Genomic DNA, 15208 nt, shown 5'->3' with positions numbered 1-15208 from the left:
CTACCTGAGATGGCTGCAGTGTGAGTGGGAAGCACATCTGTCTGGCATCTGCTTTCCTTTTTTTTTTTTTTTTTTTAATGCCCGTTTCATGGCTTTTCTATCCTTTAAAAACCCTGGCAGGCCTCTCAGCCAGGGGATTCCTGAGGGCTCGGCCTCGTCTGTTGTCTTGTCACTGGCAGGGCATGTGGAACAAGTGTTTGCAACATGAGCAGCTACTTTGGCCTCTGCCTGATAAGCCCCAGGAACGTGGGCTCTGAGGAAGGCAAATCAGGTTCTTGGTGGCTTGGGTACACTTCTGGCAATCAAGCAGGTGTCCGCAGGCCCAGCGGAGAAAGCATGGGGCTCGAGTCGGCGGGCCTCGGCGGGCAGCCCAGCTCCAAGATCTCAGACGCAATGCCTGTTTCCCCATCTGTGGCATGGGGCTGATGACAGAGCCTGCTGCATACAGAAGGTGGGCAGTAAATGCTGGCCATCCCTCCCTCTTGGGGCTGGGGAGGGCCCCAGGGACTGTGGGTGGAGAAAGGAGGGCAGAACCAGAGCCCAAGACTTTGTGCCCACGATCCCTTCCTGGGGTCCACCTGGGTGCAGGGAGTGCAGGAGCTCACGGCCACCTCCCCGCCGGCCAGTCCGGTCAGCTGCCAGGAACGGCCACCTGAGCCTGGCCAACCTCACCCGGCGCTTTACAGTTTAGAAGACTGTGCACTGACCCCTTTTGCCATCTTTGCAATGATTCTGAGCCAGGGCCTATGTAGGGACGGTGATGCTGGATACCGCGAGGAAGCTGGAGTTCACGATGGGAAAGCGGCTTGCTTAGTTCCCTGGAAGTGGGTTACAACCAATGGTCAGGAGCGCACTCTTTCCTTGTAGTTCCTTATTTAAACCTCCCCAGACCCTGCGAGGATGGGGCCACAGGATTCCTATCTCACCAATAAAGAGATTATGCCTGGCGGGGCGGGGAGGACAGGCAAGGTCACGGGCTAGCACTCGGCAGAGCCAGGTAGGTGTTAAGTTGAACACCTTGCTTCTCCCCGGGAAGCTGCACCCAGGAGAGCAAGCCTGGACTCCTGGGAACTAAGCATTTTTTCTCTCTCTCTCTCCCTCTCTCCCTCTCTCTGTTGTGCGAGATCTAAGAACAACACCTATCAGTTGTTGATCACATACTATGTGCTGAGTATTTGAAATACTTCATGCCATTTATTCTTTCAACACACCCTGTAAAGTAGGGTTAGCCCATTTTACAGATCAGTCTGCTGAGCCTCAGAAAGACTACAAAGCTGGTTAAGTTTCACAGCTAGGTTCAAACTCCAGTGTGTTCTTCCAAGGAGACTGCTCCTTATCTTACATGGAACCTAGGCTCTAACTTTTCTACCTGTTGATAACACATCTCAAGCCAATTCAGTGGAATTTCCGGTGCGAAGAGCTTTCTTTTCCCCCTTAGCCCTGCCCTTCTCAAATCTTGCTCACACTCGGCCCATCCCAGTGGACCCATAAGTGCTTCCGAACTTGTATTCTGGACACCTGGAATCATGTCAGGATTCAGCTGTTCAAAGGGGAGGGAAGTGAGAGAGGAGGCAGAGGGAACCCACAAAGATGCCACATCACAGTATTTCATCAGCTCCCTGTTTAGAGTCCTCCATGGCTCCCTAGTGCCTGCCTTCTCCAGATCCCAAAGGGTACCCTGCCTTGGAGCACCTTCAGCAGACAGATCCAGCCTCAACCTGGACCCACTTGCTGATCATTCTTTCATCGGACAAATTTGCCTTGGACAAACAGAGGGTCCCAGGGCCATGCCGGACACCAGGCTACTGGGTGAGCAAACAGAGCAGCCTGTACCCCATGGAGCTCACACCTGGATGGGGGTGGGGGTGGCGCATGTTAAATGTTCAGTGATGGCACCATGTGAGAGATGCTATGATGCAGGTGGCAGGGGGCAGACAGAGAGGCCATCAAACCCAAGAGTTCTACAAGAAACCCAGGGCAGAGACCCTCAACCAGTTCCCAGCACCCCCCTCACTTGGGTAGCACCCACGTCCCAATGCACCCAAACACCTCACATTTCCCTCTCCTCCAGACACCCCCCTGGGCTGCCCCCTCCATATCTCTTGATCTATGTATGTATCCTCAGGATCTCCACTTTTCTGGGAAATCTCTTCTAACTACACAAGCCTGCAGATTTCCCACCGCCCCTCATCCCTACTCTTCAGCACTTTGCCGAGGCTCAGAGAGGGGAGGTGACTTGCCCACGGTCACCCCGTAAGTAAGTGCATAGTGGGGATCTGAGCTCAAGCCCCAGGGCCCCGCAAAAGGCAGAGAGAGAGTGAGAGAGAGATCCCAAGCTTCCACGAGAACTCCAAAGGCAAAGACAGAGGGATGGCCGGCATGACCCCTGAGCAAGGTCAGGCAGGAAGGCTCCCAGAGGCGCCATCTGGCCGTGCTGCCCTGGAATGGGTGGGGCAGACCCCTGGGCCCGGGTAGGTGGGCAGCACCGGCTCAGACATCCCATCAGAAGGACATTAACAAGCTGTCCATCCAATTAGGAGCCAGTAATTAAAATTCATCTTCCTTCCTACTGACAGTATGAAACCACAAACACTTCATTATATGCCTCTTACCTCGCTGATCTGCATAAACGGGAAGAAACACCAGTGGCAACACTAATTAATGCCTGGGGTGCTCTGTGGCTTTAGTGTCCTGTTGGCAGCCTCTGCTTGGGCCGGGGCCGAGTCACGAGCAGGACAGGGGTGGGGTCAGGGGTGCCACAGGCAGGGGGTCCTCAGGTTGGTGTGGGCTGCGTGAGAGGTCACGGGCAGGGACACCGAGGGACTTCTGACTTCCCTCTGCCATCAGGGAGCTCTCAGTCGGATGGAGGAGGCGCTGAGCTGGCCCTGAGGAAGATCCCAGTCTGATGAGGGAAGAAGGACCCACGCTAGGATCTTCCTAGTTTGGCGGGGAAGACAAGGTCCTACCTTTGGAGAGTCCCAGGCTGATGGGGGCTGCACAGCCTCTACCCCCAGGAAGCTCACCGTTTAGTGGTAGAGACAGAGTCCTCACTCTGAGCAGACGCCTATTCTCAGGAGTTTGCCTAGGGGGCCCGGAGTCTGATAGGGGAAAGAGCCCTACCCTGGAAGATCCATCCATCCAAGAGGCAATCTGATAAAGTGGAAAAATCTGTGTTTGGAGGCAGGCAAACCCAATATGAGACCCCGGCAAAGTTACTTAACCTCTCTTAATTGCAATTTCCTCATCTGCAAAATAGGCATTTAGCATCCCATTAGTGACTGCGGCCGGGAGGAAGCAGGCCCGCCTCCGATGCAGTCATGGAAGCTGAGTGTGTAGCAGGCCTGGCCGGGAGGCAGGAAGCCCGGCACACACACCACAGGGCACACACACCGCGGGGCACACACACCGCGGGGAAGAGACCATGGAGGCGGACGGATCTCCTGCCTGGGGAGTGCCCAGCTCGGGGGCCGCACCTGAAGGACATCGAGACCGAGGACTTGCCTGAGCTCACCATGCAGGGGGGTCACCACGGCCCGGCTCCTGCTCAGCCCACGCCAGGAGACGGACAGGGAGGCAGCGTTGGAGCTCCCAAGACCAGGCTGGCACCCTCCTCGCCCCAGAAGGTCCTTGAGGGGCAGAGAAGGTCAGAAGGCTGAGGAGTTCTGGTCTGGGAAGGCACAGCGGGTAGCAGGGAAGTCTTTTTGAATATGAATGTCATTTCCAGGGGCCCCTGACTCCAAGGCCTCAGCCCCACCCGCCCCCTCCTAGCCTCACACCCGCTGCTCCTCACATCGTGGTTGCCTCCTGGCCAAGCCCTGCTTCCCCGGCTACGGAGACTCAGAGAGGAAAACCACACTGGTAGGGGAGGCTACAATCTCATGGGGGTGTGCTTCAAACTCTCTTTATGAGCCCTAGTTTTTCCCACTTTTACGTTATATTAGGGAGAAAGACCCAGAATACAGCAGACTGCCCTCAGCATCTTCATTATAGGGGATCCTGGGGGGGGGGGTGGGGAGGTGGGGAGGTGGGCTGGTGGCCTTGCTCTTTCTTGCCTTTCCCCCAAGGAATAGCACCTGGGCTTGGAGCCAAGTGGGCGTGGACTTAAGCCCCAGTTCTGCCTCCCATTGACTATGCATCCTAAAGCAAGTTACTCACACTCTCTGAATTTGTTTCCTTAACTGCAGAGGGGAGAGGATGAGCTGCCTATAAAAGGAGCACGAAGGGGGAGAATGTGTGACCAGCACTTAGCCAGCAATGAGTGTCCAGCCCACCCCGGGGTTCCTCCCTCCCTGGCTGCCGCCTCTCAAAGGTCGATGAGAAAGAAATGACCTTTTTTCCCCACCCAGGCTGAATGGTCCCTGGGGGTGCAGGAGGCCAGGCAGAGCCTCCTCCTCCTGACCGGGCGACGGCGCAGCAGCTGGCCTGCTGTGTCTGAGAGGGGCCCCGCCATCAGCCCCGGCCCACTTACCCGGATTAGTTCCCAGCTGGGTGACTATTTACACAGGCTGCCAGGCCGGTGGTACATCATAATTATATATTATATGTATTAATACTTCACCTTTTGCCAGCACTGCATCTGGGCCCGTCAAAACATGAACCAACATTAATCAATTAAGCTTCCAGCCTCCCTGACCGACTGCAGTTATTACCCTCCCCTTTCTCCCCAAGGGGGCTGGGAATAGGGCTCCCCCAAGGTTCCAGCCTGGCACTGGCTGGCCCTCCTCCACCTGCCCCTGCCCCCTACAGGGCGGGCTCATCAGCCCCCAGGCTGGTCAGGCTCTCTTGATCTCAGGGCTGCCACAATGTCCCTAGACCCTGGTTTTTGGCGGGGAGCTAAGTCCCTCCGTTAGGTGCCCCAGCTCTTTGGAAACCCCCGGACCCCACAAGCCCCGCGCCCTCCCCCTTTGGGGGCTCGGCAGCATTGCCCTTGAAGTGCGCGGGCAAGCAGGCCTGGGTCGGGGCCCCCTTTGTCTCTCTGTGCTACAGCTACTTCGGGATGAGTCCTTAAGACATACCCAGCCCACTGTACACAGATGGCAGATTCTTATTCCCATGGCAACCCTAGAGAGCAGATCGGGATTGTTATTTCCATTTTGCAGACCAAGGGGCAGAGGCCTTGAGAGGCTAATGGCCCATCCAAGGTCACAGGGCCCCAACGTAGCAGAGTGAGGACTGAAACTCGGGTCACTCCTGGAGCAACTCCCAGGTACTCTCTGTGCCGCATCCTGTGCTGGGCGCTGGGGTAAAGGGTCAGCTCTGTCCTTCAGGGGGGTCACAGTGGGGGGGAGGGTGGCGAGCACAGGTGAGAAAGGTAAGGAATGAAATCCAGGCGCATGCAAAGTGCCATGGGACCAGGGAGCAGCAGGAAGGGGAGCAGGGCAGCAGAGCAGTGGCCTCTGGACTAGAACTTGGAGGACATAAGGAGGGGTTAGGGTGGGGCGCGTTCCACGCAGGAACAACATGAGCTAAGCTAAGCTATTTGGGCCCAAAGAAAATGGGGTTGCCTTGCGTAGCCCAAGTTCATCATCCTCTTCCCTCCCCTGCCCTCTCTTCTCTCCCTCCTCTCCTGTTCCATCTTTCCTCTCTCCTTTTCTTTCCCTTCCTTAGAGGAGGGACTCCTGGAGACCCCTGAGGCCGGTTAGAATCTGCAAAGGTCCCGGAGGGCTGCCTGGAAGAGGAGTGAGTCTAGCAGTCCTGATCTCTTGGCTCCGTCAGCCTCAGCTGGGACCTGCAGGGAGCATGAGTGGAGACCCCCGGGTGCCCAGCCCCTGCCACACCAGCCCCTTATGGCTGGCCCTCCCTGGAGACAGAGTCCGTCTCTCAGCTCTGACTTAGGCATCCCTAGAAGGGAAGCATTCTCAGCACCAGCTGCATCACGCGGCCAGAAATGCATGTGCCAGACCCAGCACAGAGTCAGGGAGGTGACAAGGCTGACCCCCGCCTCCCCGGTCCGGGCATTAAGGTCAGAGGAGAGAAGCCTGTGTGGCTGTTAGCTCCTCTCCTATTCTTTCCTCCACCACTGAGCAGAATCTGAGGAAGCAGATGGCGTGCGGCTTTGAATGGAAAGGTTTTCATATGGGAGGGAGGCTTGAGCAGAGGTGTAAAGTGGAAGTGGGGGCTGACCGGCTTGAAGGGGCAATGGTGTGCTCAGAGAAAGGGAGAGCAACACGAGATCAGATGCTACCAGAGTCCTCTGGAAGGAGAGCCCAGGCAGGGAGGCAAATGCAGACGGTCTCAGGCAGGAGATACGAATGGGAGAACCAGTCTGGGTGGAGGCATTAGGGAATGGTGGGGACTGGGGTGAAATGGGGAATGTGTGCTCTGCCTCAAGGTATGAAAATTAATTAACACACACAGACAGAGGTCAGGGACAGTGCGTGGAAATCTCTGGACCTAGGAACTGACGTTGCACCTAGAGTTAATTCACCACACCGCCATGGCAGGCCCTTCCCTGCCTCCACGTCCCCATCTGCTAAATGAACATGCAGGCCTGATGCTATGTGGGGGCCGCTGACCCATCAGCAGTCGATGAAATGGGATAAAGTCCTGGCTCTCTGGGTAAATGGGGGCAGGTTCTGTAGGCACCGTGTGGGGTGGTGGGAACAAGAACTCGAGCCCTGGCTGCTTCATCTCCCTGACCCTCAGCCGGACGCCTCATCTGCGAAAAGAGGACCAGATACAAGGCAATGAGGATTAAAGAAGGCTGTGCCCATTTGGTACCTGACTCAGAAGAAACACTCCTCCATCCCTCCCTCCCCGTGGACCCCATGTGTGACCTGCTGCCATTTTCTTGGTAACCGTACCCTGCTCTTTCCTCCCTGAAATGAGCCTGGTCACCAGGGCTTGGCTGAGCGGGGACAGTGTGTCCAGCCCCAGGCTGGGGACTGGGCCATGGAGGCTGGCGCTGCGCGGAGCCCACCCCAACCCTCCGGCCAGGCCTCCTCTGCGCGCCGTCTGGGTAGGCCTTCCAAGGCCCGGTATGGCTACCTGCGGACAGTCAGGGGACGGCCAGCTCGAGAGAACAAAACCATTTATAACGACGACCCGGTCTCTGCCCAAGCCGAAGGAGCACCCGGGGGTGGTCCCCACGTCTCTCCCGGCCTCTCCAACTGCCGGCCGCCTCTCCGAGCCAGCGGGGGACAAGATGAACAAACGTCCACATGCCCTTCTCCCTCTGGTGCAACAGAACCCTGCTGCTGCCCCTGCTGGGGGGCTCCGGGGCCCTCGGGGGCTCTCACACAGGACCCCAGGCCCGGGCCTATCACCCTGCCGGCGGTTACCCCGGGGGCCGTCAGGGCATGCCCGCCCTGCGCTGCAACCCCGTAGCTCTGCAGCAGGGGCTGTGCTGGGTTCTTGCATTGAAGGCTCTCTGTAGTCTCTCCTTGGCCTTGTGAGACAGCTCTTCAGACCCCTAGTCCACAGACCCTGGGGTTCAGAGAGGCCTAGGGTGTTGTACAGGTGCACACAGCCCCTATCTGGCCGAGTCACACGGGAGCAGACCGGGCCACAGCAAGGGCTCCTGCCCCAGGGCCTTGGGAGCTGTCCTTGGTGGGCTTTGCAGCGGGGCGAGGCGCTCAGGAGCAGAACAGGACCTTCACGTCCCCTATATGGCCAGAGGCCAAAATACATGGTGATGGAAGCCACGTCTGAAACCCGTGTAAGAGGAAGAGCGGTGGGGACCAGCGACACTGTCTGCTGGGCTCATTCCAGCCAGACGGCACTCAGACATCCCCTCCACCCTACAAGGGTACAGAGGCTTGGCCTCGCTCACCAAAGGTGGAAATTAAGGTTCAGAGAGGCCAAGCAACTCACTCGGGCTCCCACAGCATCTGAAAGGCTACACTGGACTGTGAGCTCGAGACCTTTTAGAACCAAGTCTGTGGTGTCTGCTTTCTACATCCCCTCTGCTCAAACATCACCTCCGCAGCAGAGCTGCTCCGACCCCACCTGGAGCCCCTGAATTTTACTCCCCCCCCCAATGCAAAGTCTGTTTGCCCCACCAGAGTTCAGCTCTGGGAGGGCAGGCACATCGTGGGCTAAGACATGGCTGGTCCTCAAACAGAATCTGTGGGATGACTGAGTAAATCCATTCATTCATTCATTCATTCATTCAACAAGCATGTCATGAGTACCTATCATATGCCAGGGCCAGGGCACCGAGAAGATGGTAGTGTACAGAGAAGAATCCCTGGCCCCACGAACCCTACCTCCTAGTGGGGAAGACAGGTAACAGAACAGTGAACAGGTACGTAAGTGGTAAACGTCACATAGAGACAAGAATGATAAAGCAGATCACGGGGACGGACAGAGATGAGGAGGGTGACCACACATCCTGGGGTGGTTGGGCCAATCGTGGGTTAGACCTGTGTCTGTGGATAACCATTAGTGATCCTTTTCACCTTAAAATTATCCCATTTCCATGACAAATTCTATGGCCACCCTTCTGATAGGAAACACTATCAGGCTATCTTTGATTAGGTTGTGGGGCAGAAACTGTTGGTTTCACCAATATCCAGACAGAAGTATTTCCCCATTGCCCTGAAGTTAAGGAGAGCATGTGACTCAGTTATGGTCACTGGAAGGAGGTCCTGTGTCACCTGTCACATCCAGGCCTGGCCCCAGACATCCCGTGAAACGCTCTGCCATGGTGTGAGTTACTGGTCAGCAAATATTCACTCCTCTCCCCGCTGACTTGGGGCTTGGCCATGTGACCTGCTTTGGCTGCTGGGATGTGGGGGTAAGCAATGCTTGCGGCTCTGGACCTGGTCCCCTGAAAGACAAGTTGAGACCCTTTCTGTATTCTTTCTCCTTGCTCTGCAGAAGGCTGAATACAAAGCACCTGGTGGCCTGGGGGAGTGACAGAGACACACAATGGAAGAGCTTGGGACCCCCGAACCACTGTGGAGAGGTGAGTCACCCAGGGGAGCCTCTGAGTAAATGTAGGCATACACACTCTTTGACTTTGCCTGAGCAAGAAATACACTTTTATTGAGTTAGGTCACGGAGAATTTGGAATTGTTTATTACAGCAGCTTGCATTAATTAACCTGACAATTACAAGCAGTCAGTGAAGCCCTCTTGGAGGACAGAACATGTGAACAGAGATCTCAGGGAAGGGAGAGAATTGCACAGCGCAGGCAAAGGCCCCAGGGACCCAGAAGTCCCAGTGACGCATGGCACTGAGTCTCATCCTTCCCCACCTGGCCCTATTGCTCGGGTCATATACCCTGCCCGAACCTTTGTCTTCTCTGGTGTAAACTGGGACAAACACCGCCCCAGCTTTGTCCCCTGAAGGCGCGATGTGGGGAGGCTGATGTGGTAGTAGATGCCAGGGGCCTTTGAGGGCAGGCCGCTCCTGCCTCGGCCGGCAGACTCTCCATTTCGAACGGTCCAGAATGCACTGGCATCGTGACCCCACTTGGTGAGACCATGTCGAGGTGTTGGGGCCTGGATGGGATAACTAGATCACCTGGCAGACACTGCTCTGAATTCAGGGATTTCAGCCCCTGCCCCCAGAAGTGCTAAGAAATCAATTTAGACCCCTCTGGAATCCAGGGAGGAGGGAAGGCCCAAATGTTTGTGGACGGCCTGGTCCCCAACTAGGTACTTATGCATCTGTCCCCCCACCCAGCCCCACAAGCAACTCTTCAAGGAGGCCAGCATTCCAATCCCTGGCCACACTTTCTCTAGTACCTGGAGCTAAAACAGCATCCTGGGACAGGTGTCTCCAGGGCTGGGCACAGGGACTGGTGCACAGCCAAAACCCAGCTTTAAGCCACCTTAAGTATCTTGAGATTCCCCTCATACTCAGGGCCAGCTGTCATATATGCACTACGTCTGATCTTCCCCACCTCCTCCAAGGTAGTCATTATCCCCATTTTCCAGATGAAGAAACTGAGCCTCAGAGAGACCCATGTTCAGGTCGCGTGGCAGCAGGGGGTTCTACCCCAGATCAACCTGGTTCCAGAGCCTACATTCCTGCTACTGAGTAAATGAACACGTGAATTGTTATGGGCACTGCAGTCCCCATTTTACAGATGAGGAACAGAAGCGGGGAATGACTTACCCAAGGTCACATAGCTAGAAGATTACAGAGCCAGGATGGAGATATGGGTAAATGAAGCCAGGGTGCTCCTTGGCAGAACCCTCAGAAAGACACCCATGATTTCCATGACCTGCCCACATCATCACGGCAAGTTGGGTGGGAGGGGTGGGTGGCCTCCACCGAGAGCCCATGGTTATTTAGCTGAGTAATGCTGGGGAGGCAGGTCCATCTCTGGGCACCCAGCCAGGATGGGGGAGTCAGGATATATCACCCCTTATTATTAGCAACATTAGCTCCATGATTCACAAGCATTCACGGTATTGACACTAATGATGAGCACAGCAATGAGTCTGAGCCTCTGGACCGTGCTGGAATGTCCGCCCCTCCCTCTGTGCGTGTCATCCTAGCCTTGCAAGGCCCGCTCAAGTCTGTCCCTCGCCCTGAGGCTTTAGGGACTCTCCCAGCCCCGGTGGCCTCCCCTGAACACCACACCCTCCCTGCTGTGACCACACACCTCCCCCACAGGCTTGCTGGTCCTGTCTCTCAGCACTGACCAGCAGGGGCTATGACCAGCAGGATCTAGGACGTAGGCCGGGCGTGTGGATGCACGCACCTGCACGTTTCACACACCTGGCCTGGCTGTTGGTTCAGGGGAGGCGAGCTGCAGGAGTCCTTCCAAGAACACAGAGCCCCGAGCCCTCTCCATGTGCTCAGCCTGTCATGGGTCCCGGGATGGTGAACATGTCTTGTTGATGCTGTCAGAGGTCATGGACACTTAGTTCAAGTATTGGGTTTGTGCTCCGGCTTTTTTTAACGGGTATAAAACATTAACTTGTTTGCACGGGGGCAGACAGGCGACTTTGTACTTGACTAGAAACAATATCACTCACTCAAAGATAAAATATTCATTCTCTAAATTATACAGCCTTGTTTTTTCCACTTTTTATTTTATTTCCCCATTTCTTCTAAGCAATGTAATAAGCTATAATAGGAGACCTCTCGCTCACTGTGGCCTGCACTCCTTCCCACGATAAACCCTCTACTGTGTGCCTTCTCCATGCCAGCCCGAGCTTGCGCCATGCACCAGGGGTGCAGAGGGGAACAGAAAGGACCTGGCCCCTTGCCCTGGTGCAGCTTACGCTCTGGTGTGTGGTCAGAGTCTGGATTATAGAGCTAGAAGACCTGGGTTCAAATTCCACATTGACCACCAACCAGCTGTGTGGCCTTGGGCAAATTACTTAACCTCTCTGGGCTTCCGTGTCCTCATCTGTAAAATGGATATAATAATAGTACCTCTCTCACAGAGTTGTGAATTTAAATGGGTCATGTGTATAAATTCCCGGAACAGTCTTGGTATGCAGGAGGGAGAAAATTTTCAAGAAGGATAAATTCTAGAGGGGCATCAGATGATGAACAAGCTGACACATAACCAAGCAAAATATGAATGATAGTAAAAAGTGCCCTAAAGGATGGCTCAGATGTGTTCACAGAGGGAGAAAGTGGGAGAGGGAGAGAGACAGCATTTTGATGGGGTTGGCCAGGGAGGGCAACTCCTAGGCCTTTGTACTTAAACTGCAGAAAGCAAAGGCGGCAGCTGTGGGAAGATCCTGCTAAGAGTGATCCTAGCAGCAGAAAGTCCCAAGCTCAAAGGCCGCCAGGCTGGACAGCTCCTTCCCGGCAGAGAAGAGAGTGGGAGGCCAGAGTGACCGGAACAGCGTCATCGTGCCGGAGAGCAAGACAAGGTGAGGTAAGAGAGGGCGGCCACCGCTGGAGGAGGCAGGGTAAGGAGTGGGATTTGGCTTCAAGTACAATGGCGAACCTTGGAGGGTTTTAAGCCTGGAAGCAATCGGATCTGATTTACATTTTAATAACATCTCTCTGGACACCCAGAGGAGCTGAGCGCAGGAGGGTGAGGAGGGGGCAGCCACGGAGACCAGCTGGGAGGCCGTGGCAGGCAGGCACAAGCTCGCGGTGGCTGGACCAGGAGTGCCAGGGACAGTGCAGAAAAGCAGCCAGACTCGGGATGTGTTGGGGGTAGAGCCGCCAGAACTTGTCCTTAGGCCGGACTCGGAAAATGAGAGGAAGAGAGGGTGACTCCTTTTCTTGTTGCTGTTGTTTGGGGCACCTGTTGGGAGACACACGTTTTATTTCTGACCCTGCCGGTCACTGTGTGACCTTGAGTTTGCCACCTAACCTCTCTGAGCCTCGCTTTCCTCATTTATAAATTAAGGATAATGCTATTTGGCCCCTTACGGGGTTTGCTGTGAGGATCAACCAAGATAAGACACAGAGATTTAAAAGCTCTGAACAGGGAAGGGGGAAGCGGGTTTGTGGGTGGCTGGCAGGGATGCTGGGCCAGATTCCGGTCCCGCCTGGGACCCTTGGTGACTCTGACCTTGGCCAAAAACCAGTTCCAGCTCCCTTGCCCATCAAATGAGGTTGAACAGAATGGCCCTCTTGCTTAGAGGATCCACCCCCACCTGGCCCCAAAGCAGGACTTCTACCCGGCCGGTGTGGGGGTGTGGCTGGGCTGGCGGGTGAAGCAGCCTGGTCCTTCCTTGTCACAATGCTCCCCTGCCTTGGAGCCAAGCTCCCCGGAGGGCCCAGGAGAGGGGACTCAGCCAAGGTCGCTGGCTGAGTCAATCAGAGGTGCAAAGTAGGTCTGAGCTGCCCCACCTCCGGGGCCTCTTGTCTGAAAAAGAGGGAGGGGCAGTCCTCAAACTGACAGAAGCCTGCTAGGCCCAGGGCTTCTGAACCAGGCGATCGGAGATGTCTGTGGCCGAGGGATCTGTCCTCCCTTACAGTTTACCAACAATCGGGAAAGGATGGAGGGTGGGGAGGACCTGCCATTTATCATACATGCCCCCCTCCGCCCGGTATCTCACAGGAAGGCACTCACTCATTCAATATTCTTTGTTTTCTCTCTTAGACGGGTGTCTAAACGGGATCAGAGAAGGTGAGTAATGGCCCGCAGTCCCACAGCAAAGCCAGGTTCGGTGCCAAGTCCATGCTTTGTCCACTGCCCTAGCAGAAGCCACACATACCTCCACTCAAAGACTAAGCTGGGCTTCTGTCCCTCTCTTGCCCCGGTGGGCTGGGGCCAGAGATAGAACACAGCCCGCAGATATTTACTGAAGGGATGCATAAAGGAGTGGCTGGAGTCCTTCCCAGTTCTGGGCTCCATCCCCTGACAGAGCCTTGACCTCGGCAAGGGAGCCCAAGGGCAGCCCAGTGCTTGGATTTATCTAACCTCTGTCCTCAGGCTAGCGAGTGCCCCTGCGCGTTATGAACCTGCTCCATTCCTGCCCGAGAAGCCGACATGAGGGATGTCATTTCATTAGGTCCTCCCCACCCCTCTGTTTGGACTCCAAAACATCTACATAAATTACAGCCCCGATATTTATTGCTTCTGTGCTGTGCTGGCAAGAGTGTGTGTGCACACCGTGTCCTGGTGGAGGGAAGGTCACCCCTAGGACTGTCTCCCTGGCTCCATCCCTGTCCCAGGGCCCAGGGCTGGCTGGGGCAGCGGGGAACGGGCGGCCTCCAGGGGCCCGGGAGGGGCAGGGGCACTCAGGCGCCGGGGAGAGAGGGAGGCCGGTTTTATGGCAGAGTTTTCACATGGTTGGTTTTGCCATTAACTTTGAATGCCTTTGTGGGTCTATAAAGTTCCCCACCGTGGTTTATAGGGAGTATGAATCGAGGAAATTGGTGGCAAAAACAGGCTAATGGGTGGCTTTCAGACACTCACACAAGGGTCAAGGAACAAAGGCTAAGAGGTGCCATCTAGCCACAAAAACCATTCCAGTGATAACTTAAAAGAAAAATTCACATAAATTCCTTTCTGTTTTGCCCCCCAAATTCTGCGTCTCCATGTACAGAAATGGCCGGCAGGATAATCACCGCAGAGTTAACAGCGGTCATCTCTGAGTACTGGGATTTTCTTTCTTGTGCCTTTCTAAATGCTCCAAATTATTTCCAGCTTTCGGGTATTACATTTGCAATTGAAAAAAAAAAAAAGGTGATTTTTAAAAGTCAGATAATCCAAAACAGCAGGAAGGAATGTTTTCTGAGGCACCCATGATTCATCCACGGTAATAGCCCATCACTGGGGCTCCTATTCGAGCATCTCATTTTGTTCTCAACATGATTCTCCAGCTTGAAAGGGGGAAACCGAGGCACAGAGAGTTCAAATGTCTTGCTTAAGGTCACGCAGAAAAAGGGCCCCAATAGGAGCGGTACCCTTCCCCTCCCATCATGGCCTTCGCCCCTTTCCGTCCAGGTTCCCTGCTGGCCCGGGGCGGTGTGTGGGGGGGTGCGGGTTATGGCAGGCAATCCTCAGATGGGGTGAGGGGCGTACACTTCAGAAGGTGCCGGGCATTCTTTTTGGGTGGTCTGAGGCGCTGTGTTTAGTGGAGTCTTCTCTGGTCAGACTCGTGACTCTGGTCACCTAGAACTACCCGGTGGTGTCTTCAGGGGTATGGCAGACTGGACCTAGATGCTTCCAGAAGGTTCCAGAGCCAGGCTAGGCTAGGTCAGGATTGAACAGAAGCAGAGACTGGATGTGGAGGGAAAGGTGGGTCACATGCCCTCAGGGATGGTGAGTGGCATCAAATCAGCTGCGAGAGTCACAGGCAGCTTGGGCAGGGAGGAAATGGGGAGCAGCCCCACGTCTGGCTAGGGCCTGGCTAGGGAGGGTATAGGAGGTGTGAGGGCCCTGGACTCCCTTGCACAGAGCACAGGAGGTGAGGCTTGTGAAGGACCTGAGGGCCTGGGTCCTCCCCACTCAATTCAGATTTCCTGACAGGCTGCCCTGCCCCAGGGAAGGGATGTGATACAGGCCCTGGGGTGGGGGACAGAGACCTCCCCAAATCCAGCCCTTCTTCCTCCGCATGTGTCTTCCCAGCAACAGCAATGTGAAAACATCATGGGCCAGAAACAGAATGGACACTCGCGTTGTTTTTAGAGTGAAATGTGATAAGGTGCAGAAGCGCTGACTCTACCTTCCAGGGGGTCCCACTCTGATGTGGGGAGACAGAGCCCCTGCCATCATAAGCCTTAGTCTGATGGGGGAGACACAGGCCTCCCTGGGGAGATCCCAAGTCTGATGGGGGAGACACAGCCCCTCCCTGGAGAGGTCCCACATCTGATGGGGGAGACACAGGCC

The 15208-nt window shown here is 55.5% G+C and overlaps 1 protein-coding gene and 1 long non-coding RNA gene across 2 annotated transcripts in view; one reads left to right on the top strand and one right to left on the bottom strand.

The window, feature by feature from the left end:
* The window catches only part of IGSF21 (immunoglobin superfamily member 21), a 228595-nt gene that overhangs the window by 181031 nt on the left and 32356 nt on the right, over positions 1-15208 (bottom strand). The window lies entirely within an intron of this gene.
* LOC115937473 (uncharacterized) overlaps positions 12972-15208 on the top strand; it is a 7788-nt gene continuing 5551 nt past the window's right edge. Inside the window, exon 1 of the long non-coding RNA XR_004072755.2 lies at positions 12972-13000. This is a non-coding gene — a long non-coding RNA (uncharacterized LOC115937473). The remainder of the gene's footprint in view (positions 13001-15208) is intronic.

The sequence above is a fragment of the Leptonychotes weddellii genome, chromosome 4 (assembly GCF_054177405.1).
Source record: "Leptonychotes weddellii isolate Sample4059 chromosome 4, ASM5417740v2, whole genome shotgun sequence".
NCBI classification, from domain to species: domain Eukaryota; kingdom Metazoa; phylum Chordata; class Mammalia; order Carnivora; family Phocidae; genus Leptonychotes; species Leptonychotes weddellii.
Note: the sequence above shows the minus strand (reverse complement) of the source record. Positions and strands in the feature narration are given on the sequence as shown.